The sequence below is a fragment of the Octodon degus genome, unplaced genomic scaffold (assembly GCF_000260255.1).
Source record: "Octodon degus isolate 3935 unplaced genomic scaffold, OctDeg1.0 scaffold00183, whole genome shotgun sequence".
Taxonomy (NCBI): domain Eukaryota; kingdom Metazoa; phylum Chordata; class Mammalia; order Rodentia; family Octodontidae; genus Octodon; species Octodon degus.
The window spans coordinates 290,375-301,243 of record NW_004524759.1 but is presented as its reverse complement, the minus strand read 5'-3'; positions in this window follow the sequence as shown (position 1 = coordinate 301,243).

The window sequence follows — 10,869 nt, the reverse complement described above, 5'->3', positions numbered from 1 at the left end:
ATTTTCTGGAGAGTTGGTTATTCATAAATAAGAGATACATATTTAGTAAAAACTCATAAATATGTGATGACCAGTTTTGATAAATGTTATATAACCTTCCTAATAACTGCAGGAAGTACAAAGACAAAAAAAGGAAAAAAAATTGTTGGGTTAACAAAAATGAAATATTTGGGTAGATCATCGATCCTATCTGCAAATGTGGAATGTATCTAAAAATAAATTTTAGGTTAATCTTCATTGGTTCTGATATCTATTTTCTTTTTTTTTTCTTGACTGTACCATGCTGATTTTTTCTTAGTAGCATTGTGGTATAATTTCAAGTCAGGGATTACAATGTCTCCTGCCTTGCCTTTGTGGCTATGATTACCTTTGCTATTCTAGGCATACTCTGGTTCCAGAGAAATTAAAGGAATGTTTTCTCTGTGCTTTTGTGGTACATTGATGGTATTTTGATGGCATTGCCTTAATCCATATACCAAATTTGGTTGTATGGCCATTATCCAATGTCTTCTTTTCCTGTCCAGGGACAATGAATGTCTTTCCATTTTCTGAAATTCTCTTCGATCTCTTTTTCAACAGTATTGTAACTTTCATTATTTAAATCTTTTACTTCCTTTGTTAAATAAATTTCTAACTATTTCATCTTCTTGGATGCTATTGTGAATGCTATTGTTTCTCTAATTTCTCATGAGTTTGTTTTCTGTGTAGAGCAATGCTACTAAATTTTGGGTGTTGACTTTGCATCCTACTATGCTGCTAAATTTGTTTCTTAATTCTAGGTGCTCCATGGTGGAGTGTTTTGCATCTTCCATGTACGTTTTCCACACATCTTTGGGCTTTGGTCTTGGTTTGCTCTTCTCTTTCTTCTTCTTTTTTTAGAAGCTTGAGTAGCAGCATTAGGGTATTTATTGGTATGAGTTCATCACTATTAATTTCCCTCTGAAAACTTTTTATTTTATCACAGAAAGTTCAGTAAGTTGTGTTTGAATTTTTATTAACTTGCTGATATTGTTTAATTTCTTGTGTAATTTCATCTGGAAACTGTTGGTTGCTGAAGAGGGTTTTATTTAATTTCCATGTTTTTGTGGGGGTTTTGCCATTCCTTTTCTTATTAATTTCCAATTTCATTGCACTGTGGTCAGATAATATGCATGGGATTATTTCTGTTTTTTTTGCATTTACTTAAGCATATTCTATGGGCTATATGTGGTATGTGGTCTATTTTAGAGAATGTTCCATGTGAAAGAACAGACTTTTACAAAGTGATTCTGATTGAAGTGATACAGCTACTCACTATCAAACTTTCAGAAAAAAAGTATCACAGAAATCAAAATAGAGAGTTCTCTGAAACAGAAAACGACACTAAGAATGAGGAACATACATTCTCAATATGAAAGAATGCATATTCAGATCGTTTTTGGTAGAACACTATAAATATCTACTAAGCTTATGTTTTCAAAGGTTTGTTTCAGTTCTGCTACCATGTTGCTAATTTTTTTGTCTACTTGACCTATCTTTTTGAGGTAAGGGGATATTCAGGTCTCCTGTTAAGATTGTGCTATTGGCCATTAGATTTTTAATGTCCTTTAAAATTTCTCATATAGTTGGGTATGCCCATATTTCCTGCATACATATTTATGACTGTTACCTCTTCCTCTTGAAATTTTCTCCTAACCAGTATGTGAGCATCTTTATCTCATTTTCTTACTCTTGGTTTGAAATTCATAGGATCTGTGGACAGAATAGCAACCCCTGCTTTTTTCTGAGCTGCTGGAGTATGTGGTACTGTTTTCCATACTTTGATTTTCAACCTATCAATTTCATTTTGGGTTAAATATATGTCTTCTATACAGAATATTGTTGGATTTTCTTTCATTCTCTCTCTCTCTCTCTCTCTCTCTCTCTCTCTCTCTCTCTCTCTCTCTCTGCTATATGTTGGTTTATGTTTATCATGTTATTTTCCTGCTGTTGTTCTCCATTTTTGCTGTGTTTAATTGTTTATCCTGTTTTGTGGCTTTTTTCTGTTATTGATCTTGGAGTTTTGTTCTTTTTTATGTTTCTAGAATATTTTGTATTACTCTGTGTAGAGTTGGTTAGATAGTCAAGAATTTTTTGTTGCTCATTGTAATGGAAGTATTTTAGTTCTCCACCAATTTTGAAAGAGGGTATATCAGTCTGCATTGGAGTTTCTTTTTTTTTTTTTTTATTTTTGCTGGAACTTGGGATTGAGCACAGGCCCTTGTGCTTGCCAGGGAAGCACTTATTCTACCGAGCCATTTCCCTGGCCTTCTGAATTTCTTTTTTTACAGGACTTTAAATACTTGTCTCCATGCTCTTCTTGACCTGATGGTTTGTGTTGAGAATCTACTGTTATTCTGATGGGTTTCTCTTTAAATGTGGTCTATTTCTTTTCTTGAGTAACTTTTAGTATGTTGTTTTTGTGCTGAACTTCTGGAATCTTGACCATTATATGTCAGGTTGTAGATTTGTTTTGGTTGATATTATTTGGAGTTCTCTATGCCTTGGTTATTGAATATGAGTTTATTTCCCTTTATTTGTGATGCTTTCGATTACTTCTGCCAGTATTCTTTTCATGCCATCTGTGTTGATGTCTTTGTTTTCATTGATATCTATTAGTCTTATGTTGTTCATCTTTGTATCATCTTATAGCTATGGATATATTATTTCCTGGATCCTTGTTGTTTGTAAGAGACCTTTCCTGGTCACTAGCTGCAACAATGTCTTCAAAGTCTGAAACTCTATCTTCACTTTCATTTAAACAGTTTTGTCAACTTTTAATGAAGTTTTAAATTCATGTATCACTCTTTGAATATGTTTCATGCATTCTATTTCTTTTCTTTATAGCTCATTGAAGGTTTTCATCATTTTTAAATTATCCTCTATTTTTGTAATGAATGTCTTCTTTGGAAATGCTTAGTAACTCTTTCATGTAATTATTTTTTCTTTTTTTACCTGGGATAAAATTATATTTCTAATCTTATTTCCTCTATACCCTTCTGTAGTTGTTTATTTACTTCAGTTATTATTATTACATTCAAAGATTTAAGGTGTGTGACTTCCCATATTTTCTGAGCTGATGCTGCCTGGATTTGTTCTGAGTGGGCTTGGGGCTTGAGAATGGATGTTCCTCATTCTTAGTGTCATTTTCTGTTTCAGAGAACTCTCTATTTTGATTTCTGTGATACTTTTTTCTGAAAGTTTGATAGTGAGTAGCTGTATCACTTCAGTCGGAATCACTTTGTAAAGAGTCTGTTCTTTCAGTATCACTTCTGTGTTAGAGATTTTTTTATTTGTGTCTGTTCTGAGATTTTTCCTTGTCTATCGGTTTGGAATAGAATATTGTTTTCCACTTGGCACTGTCCTCCATCATTTTGTATAGGGTTTTGTTGAGGTTATTACCCTAGTACCTCTTGACATTATTGCCCAAGGGATAACATGTGGTTAAAACAGATACAATATCCTAGTTACAGTAGTACAAGTAACTATACTAATAATAGGGAGTGAAATTTAGAAATTGATGAACTTTGGTAACTAATGCTTTTGTGTTTTATTTTATTTTTTATAGATCAAAGATTTATTTTTTAGGAGAGTACAACTTAGAATTAAAAGAGAAAAAATACAAGTGATAAAATTTTCACCTGAAATAATATGAATTTCGGAGTATTTGTTGTAATACATAGTGTTGTATTCCAACCAGTTATTCATATTACCAGATATATGCATGTAAAATTGGAAGATGAACAAAAAGGAAAGAAATCTATAAGAACTTAAGAAGAGAAAAAGTTTACACCATAGGAGCAAATGCTATAGCTATAAAAGCAGATTTTAAATTGGGAATTTGTATGTAAAATAGCTTCTCTGAGTTCTGTCTGGACACCTCCCCTTCATGTACCTGGCATCTTCTACACAGCCTAGTTTACATAAGTTACCACCTGCCACCTCAGTGTCATAAGGATGTACCTCATAGGTCCAGGCTGCAGTCAGGGCCTTGCGGGGCCTAGCAATATGCCTCAGCTCACCAGGCCTGGCTGCAGACCTGAGCTCCCCCTCGTGGGTCCATGTTGTACAACTTGGCTCACCAGGCCTGGCTGCAAGCCTCAGCTCATCTTCCTGATTCCGTGCCCAAAATTTTATTCTTTAATGATAATTTACATGAGCTTGACTTTAAGATTTCTCATGTATGTATATTATAGTGAAAGTTTATAACTTGTATAAATTCATATGTTAAAACTTAATTTCTTAAGTAGTAATATATGGAGTCAGGCATTACGAAGTAATTCCTCTCATGTGAATAGGGTCAGTGATCTTATAGGAAGAGATACAGTTGACTGATTTGTAGGCCATTTTATGATGACTTTCAAGATTCCAGGTGTCAGTGTACACACCCTGTGTAATCACTCACAGGGTGTATTGGCAGAGCCTTATGATTAAACAGTCATTCCCTAGATTAGCTTGAGTTATATGGTGTCTTAGTTACTCTTCTCTCATTGCTGGGACAAATACCCGACACTCACAATGAAGAAAGGAAAGGTTTATTTAGCTCACAGTTACTGGAGGTTTCAGTCCATACTCATCTGGGTCCAAGGCAGAGCAGCACAGAGCAGAAAGCAACCTTTCATGGCGGTGGCAAAGAGCAAGAGAACAAGGGAGGGGCAGCAGCAGCTCAAGCAGCTAGCTTCTCTTCCCACCTTACATTGTAATGCAAATTACCTGCCCCAGGGCAGGGGAAGTACTCACCTATGGGTACTTCCCAGTATTTACCCACCTATGGGTAATCACAGCAGTACTAAAACCCATAATCCCAGCCTTGGATCACACATAATCCCAGTGGATCATGAGTTAACACAAACTCTAGAAGTCCTCACCCCATGACTGCATGAGGCTTTGGGCGGACAACTAGACACAAACCATAACATATGGCAAATGGCAATATGTAGCTATGATTACAGCATGTTACGTTACCTTAGATTCTGTTGTAACTGATGGAAGGGACACTGGAAGGATGCCAGGAAAATGGCACTATGAGAGGGTACCCAGAGTGTGCCAAGCTGAATATATCCCCTGCTCACAGTCAGCAAGAGGATGGGCACCTCCTTCCCCCAAACAAGGAACAGAGTTCTGCCAACAATGGGATCATGAAAGAAGCCTCAAGTTCCAAAAGGAATGAGGGCAGCACCAGCTGCCAACACAAAGAAGTCAGTTTAGCTGTGTCCAGATATTTCCCTATTATCTGATAATATACAGGTGATTTTTTCCAGGCAATCAGTGTGTGCTAGTTTGTTATATTAAAAAGGAAAAGTAGGTTGGACATGGTGGTGAACACATACTGTAATCCCAAAACTCAGAAGTTTTAAGCAGTAGGATTGCAGCAGATTTAAGGCCAGCCTGGGCTACAAAGCAAGTTTTTGTGTCAGAAAACAAAACAAAAAATCAAACAGATAAATAATACAGATGTCAGAAATATTTTATATTAACATGAAAATGTATTTATTTAATCACATGTTATAGATGAAGAGTTATATCATCAAGGATACTTAGAAAGGAATAACTATTTATTTATGTATTTAATTTTTTTGTACAGGGTCTCACTAGGCAGCTTGGACTCATAGTGATCCTCCTGTTTTCAGCCTCCCCAGGCTAAGATTACATTTGTGCACCACCACGCCTGGACTCAGTCTCAAACTCAGTGCACCCGGGGTGGGGTCAGCACCACATGAGGTGCCAGGGATCAAACCTGTACTTGCACATGCCTAAGCAGGCATTTAGTTTGCTGAAATATCCTCCCCAGAAACTGATAACTTTAAAAAGAAAAAGTTTCAGGAAAGAGAAGATTTAGATAGTTTCAATGATGAGAACGAGACTGATGAGTAGAGATGGCAATATTACTTGGGATCAGATTTTGACAAGCAGAAAAGTAAAATACTGACCATACAATGCTACTTGACAAATTGTTGCTATTTCTTATAAAATTATTATAAGAATATAAAGGTCTAGTACACTTTTCAGAAGTCTTATAGGATAATCACAAACATTTGCCTCTGAAATTTATTTATACGTATTCAGAAAATGATTAAACCAGCAAGATGTCATTATAAAATTTAACAAAGTATAAAGACTCCATTATCAGTTGGAGACAAAGATCTGTTTCTTGAAAGCTAAGTAAGGGTCTGTATGCCCTGGTCCACTCCACAGTAACATCACTCTCTTTTTTAGTTGTGCCCTTTCTATACAGAGCTCTATCTGGAGATCCTACAAGCCTTTCAAGCTTGCCTAGACCACTGCCTTAATTATCACTGCTGTTTGTCTGTTTGCACCCTATAAAACTCATAAGGAAGTTGAGTTAGCATGGTGACAGTAATAAGAGGAAGGACGTTGGTAGATGATAGGACAAGAGGGCTTTGGCACATAGGGGATTAATAATGTTATAAAAGGACAAGTTTACTCCTTCCTCTCTCCTCAAGTGCTCTGTGCTCCCACCATGGGGTAATACTGCAAGAAATCTTTCATGCAATGGATGCTGCATCCTGATCTTGGCATCCCTAGCCTTCAGAATTATCAGAAAATTTATGTTCATTAAAAAGTATGCAAGGCAGGCCAAAAACTTTTTGGACTAAAGTGCCTGCTTAGGCAGAGCATGTCGGCCGGGATTCAATACCCTGCATTATGTGCCGGCCTCTCCCAAGTGGCACGCTGATATGGTGAATGAGACTGGATGTGATGGTGCATGCCTGTAATCCCATCACTTGGGAGGCTGAACACAGGCGGATCAACTCCGATCTATGTAGTGAGACCCTGTGCCAAAAAGATGAATAAAAAGAAAAGAAAAAAAAGCATGTAGATGACATACATTTAATTTCAGCATCTCAAGCTTTGCCTTTATTATTGTAATATCACCACAAATACCTGGCGCTGGTTTTATGTGTTAACATGATTACAAGAACTGCCTTTTACACACAGCTCTTAGGTTAGTATCCGTGGGCTCCACCTTCCTCTCTACATTGCCCCAGGTCTCCTTGGATCATTGGATCATGATGCCAAGTCACCTGTGATTCCTGAGTGTACTGCCTTTACTTTGGTCTCTCCCTTGGCCTCTGCTTGAAGCAGGGTCTCTCTTTTCTTTCCCTCCCTTCCTTCCTCCCTCTTCTTCCTTCTTCCTCTCCTCTCCACTCCTCTCTTTTCTCTTCTTTCCTCTCCTCACCTCCTCCTCTCTCTCTCTCTCTCTCTCTCTCTCTCTCTCTCTCTCTCTCTCTCCCTCTTTCATCTACACTGAAGGAATTCAGGAGTCACTATTCATTAGCCCCAGAGATTTCCTATAGTGATGTTTACAGATTAACAAACCTAAATGCTTGAATTCATAAAATTTCCTGCTGTTTTACTCTAAACTCTTGATCTGCAGTATGTATCCCCAACTTTCTTCATCAAATTCCTCCTCTTCCTGCTGCTGTTCATGCCTATAATTCCAACATTCTGGAGACAAGCAGGAGGATTGTGAGTTTGAGACCAGCCTGGGCTATAAAGTGAGCCTAAGACAAGTCTAAACTGTATATTGACTCAAAAAGAAAAAAAAAATTCCAAATTCCTCATCATCCTTTAAATTTATCCGTAAATATCTGCATTAGGTAACAGTCAACTCCATCACAGAATGAGCCTTAAGTTAAACATAAACAGGATAGAACTTTTAGATCAAACTCTGCTAGGTTTTTCCTGAGTAGTAGTTTTGGAGGTAATCATTACTGCATCCCTCTCTTCACTCTGTTCTTTTCCTCAAAATGTTGGGGAGATAGAGAACAGATCTATGGGAAAATTTCAAATCTCCTTTGTGCTCACAAGTCATCAGTATGGTTTTGAATGTCTGCTGTTTTGGGTGTCTGTGAAGGAGACTAAGGGACACAAAGTAAAATAAGTGGTCATTGATGCTTGTAAATGGAATCTGATATATCTGATTCCATTCTCCAAGGATACTCTCAATAACCCACTGGTTACTCTAAAGAAAATTCTCCTACTCATTATAATTTCCATAGCTGAGAAAGACAAAACCAAACCCAACAGTCTTAGAATTTCTTCTTGTCGATGAAGGGATTTGCTCTCTGAGGCTTTGTTGCATTCCTCTGTAGCCTAACCAGTGTTTCAGAAGACAGCCCTGTTGCTAAACCCCACCTTCTTCATCCACCCACCACCTCTGTAGTGTGAGAGCTCCTAGTGATATTTATTGTTTGCATTTGTATTCCTTAGTATAAGTAGATGTCTGTTAATTATTAGTTCCTGGGAGAATAATAGCCTATTAATATCATATTTAGTAAGGGTTATTGCTACAATTTTTTCCTTTTATGAAGTGTTTGACAAACACTTTATTGAATGTGTGTATAGTTTTCAGTAGTATAGTCACTTTTAACAACATTAATTCTGCCCTTGCATGAGCTTGGGATGTTTCCATCTCTTAGTATTGTTTTTAGCTTATTTAATATTTTGTAATTATCATTATAAAGAACTTTTATTACCTAAAAAGGTTTATTCTAACTGCATTGTTCAGCTCACTTAATGAAGTTTTCTTTATTTCTTTGTATTGGTACACAGAAAAGCTATAGGTTTTTTGTGTTGACTTTTTTATCCTATTACTTTGCTGAATTTGTTTATCATTCCTAAAATCTTCCCCTTCTCTTAGTATGGATGAAACCTTAGCAATATCTTCTATCTTTAAAAAAAAAAAACCTACTGTTTCTCTTGTTGATTTTTTTTATTGTTCTATTATTCTCTATTAATTTTCTTTCCAATCTTGTTTTTTCCTTCTATCACTGTTTGGATTTGGTGTATTCTTGTTTTAATAAGACTGAGATGCAACATTTCATTATACTTTTAGATGTAGGCTGGCCTAATTATAAACTTTGCTCTTAGAATGACCTTTTCTGCATCCCAGATTCTGATATATCTGATTCCATTCTCCAAGGATTCTCTCAATAACCCACTGGTTACTCTAAAGTATATTATTGTATCTCAATGTGTTTCTGTAGTTTGTGTCCTTCCTCTGTGTCAGTGTTGTTCAGTATAACAATGCTAGTCCCACTTGCTTCTAGATTCCATTTGCATGGGATGTTGTCCTCCACCTTTTCCTTTCAGAGTATGTATGCCTATGGAACTGTTATGTGCTCCTTGCATGCAACATACAGTTGAGTCTTTATATTTATTCAGTCTTCCAATGTGTACATTTTAATTATCGAAATAAGACAATTTATATTCAGAGATAACTTTTAAGAGTATGTACTAATTCCTATCATCTTGTTTTGTGAATTTTCTTTCATTTCTAATACTCATTTCTTAGTCTAAATTTCTTCTCTTTGTAGTGATGCTCAAAGTATCTTTTGAAGTGTTGCTTTAATTAATTGTTTTGATTTTTTTCCTTGTTTTGGAAGGTCATTAATTTTCCTTTAATTATGAGGGATAAGTTTTCTGGGTATAGTTGTTATTTTCTGTTCTTGAAAAACATTACTTTATGTCTCCATGTCCTTTAGACTTTTGCTGAAGCAACTACGATAATTTGTATGTGTTTGCATTTGTAATTGGCTTGGCATTTAAGTGATATGTCTCTACACTGACCCACATTTTGGACTTGTTTATACAACTAGGCCTCCTCCATTGCCCAGCATCAGCAAACTGTGTACCTTCCTGTTCATGGCATGCGTGTCAGGCTTCATCTCCAGACTGTACTACTTCAGGCCCATGCCAGTGTCCGCCAACCCCAGAAGTGCACTGTCCCAGCAGCTCCAGGCTTCAGGCCTGCTCTAACTGACCACTGATTGAGTGGATATTTACTTCAGAATGATTGCAGAGGATCAGTTTTTATATCATTTCCACAGTCTCAGTCAACAGGAGTACTCCCAAATGAGTCCAGACCTCAAACAGATCCACCTGCTAAAAATGAATAAAGTCCACCAGTCCATGGACTGTACAAGCCAGAGTTTATACTCTGTACCAGGCAGCCTACCAAGAGTCTCTGGGTGGGCTGGCTTCTGAAGGAGTTCTTCAGAAAAAGGCAGTCTGTAAAGACTGGTAGTATTTAGTTCTCACATTTGCATACACCAATGCACTATCACAGAGATCAAGCACAACTGGGGAAATAGAACATCATGTAAAAAGTGAAGTGCCTATGACTTGCCTAGGACAGTGAAGACATATGGATGGTGTGACGACAAAGAATTCAATATAACTATTGCAAGGAAAACCAAAAAATTTCAACAAACTACAGACAATCAATTCAGAGAAATGACACAAGCAATAAATTATCAGAATAGGATATTTAACAGAGAAAGTAAAATAATACCTTAAGTGAAATGAAAACCACCAAAGAGCATCAACAGCAGATTTGACCAAAAGCAAATCTGTGGCGTTGAAAGAAAGTTATTGGCATTTAGACAATGAGAGAAAAAAAGTGAAAGAATAAAGCAAGCTTATGGCATTTGTGGAGCTACACTGAAGTAACAAATTTTCGAGCCTTACAATTTGAAGAATAAAGAGAGAAAGTTAAAGTATAGAATTTAAGGGCCTGTTGGTTAACTCAGTTGTTTAAGTCCTTGCTTATATAAACACAATGAGGTGCAGGATACCTTGGTTTAATCCCCAGCTCCACCTGCTTTACCAGACCCACCCTTAAGGCAGCCTGAGACAGCCCCCAGCCCCCCAAAAAATCCTTCTGAAAGTATAGAATTTAAAGAAATTGTAGCAGAAGCCTTTCCAAATCTGGAGAAGGACCTTAATATGCTGATATAGAAAGGTCAAAAGTCTCCATTAGGATGGAGAGATTGTTCAGTGGCATAAGTGCCTGCCTGGCAAATAGAAGGTCCTAAGTTCAATTCC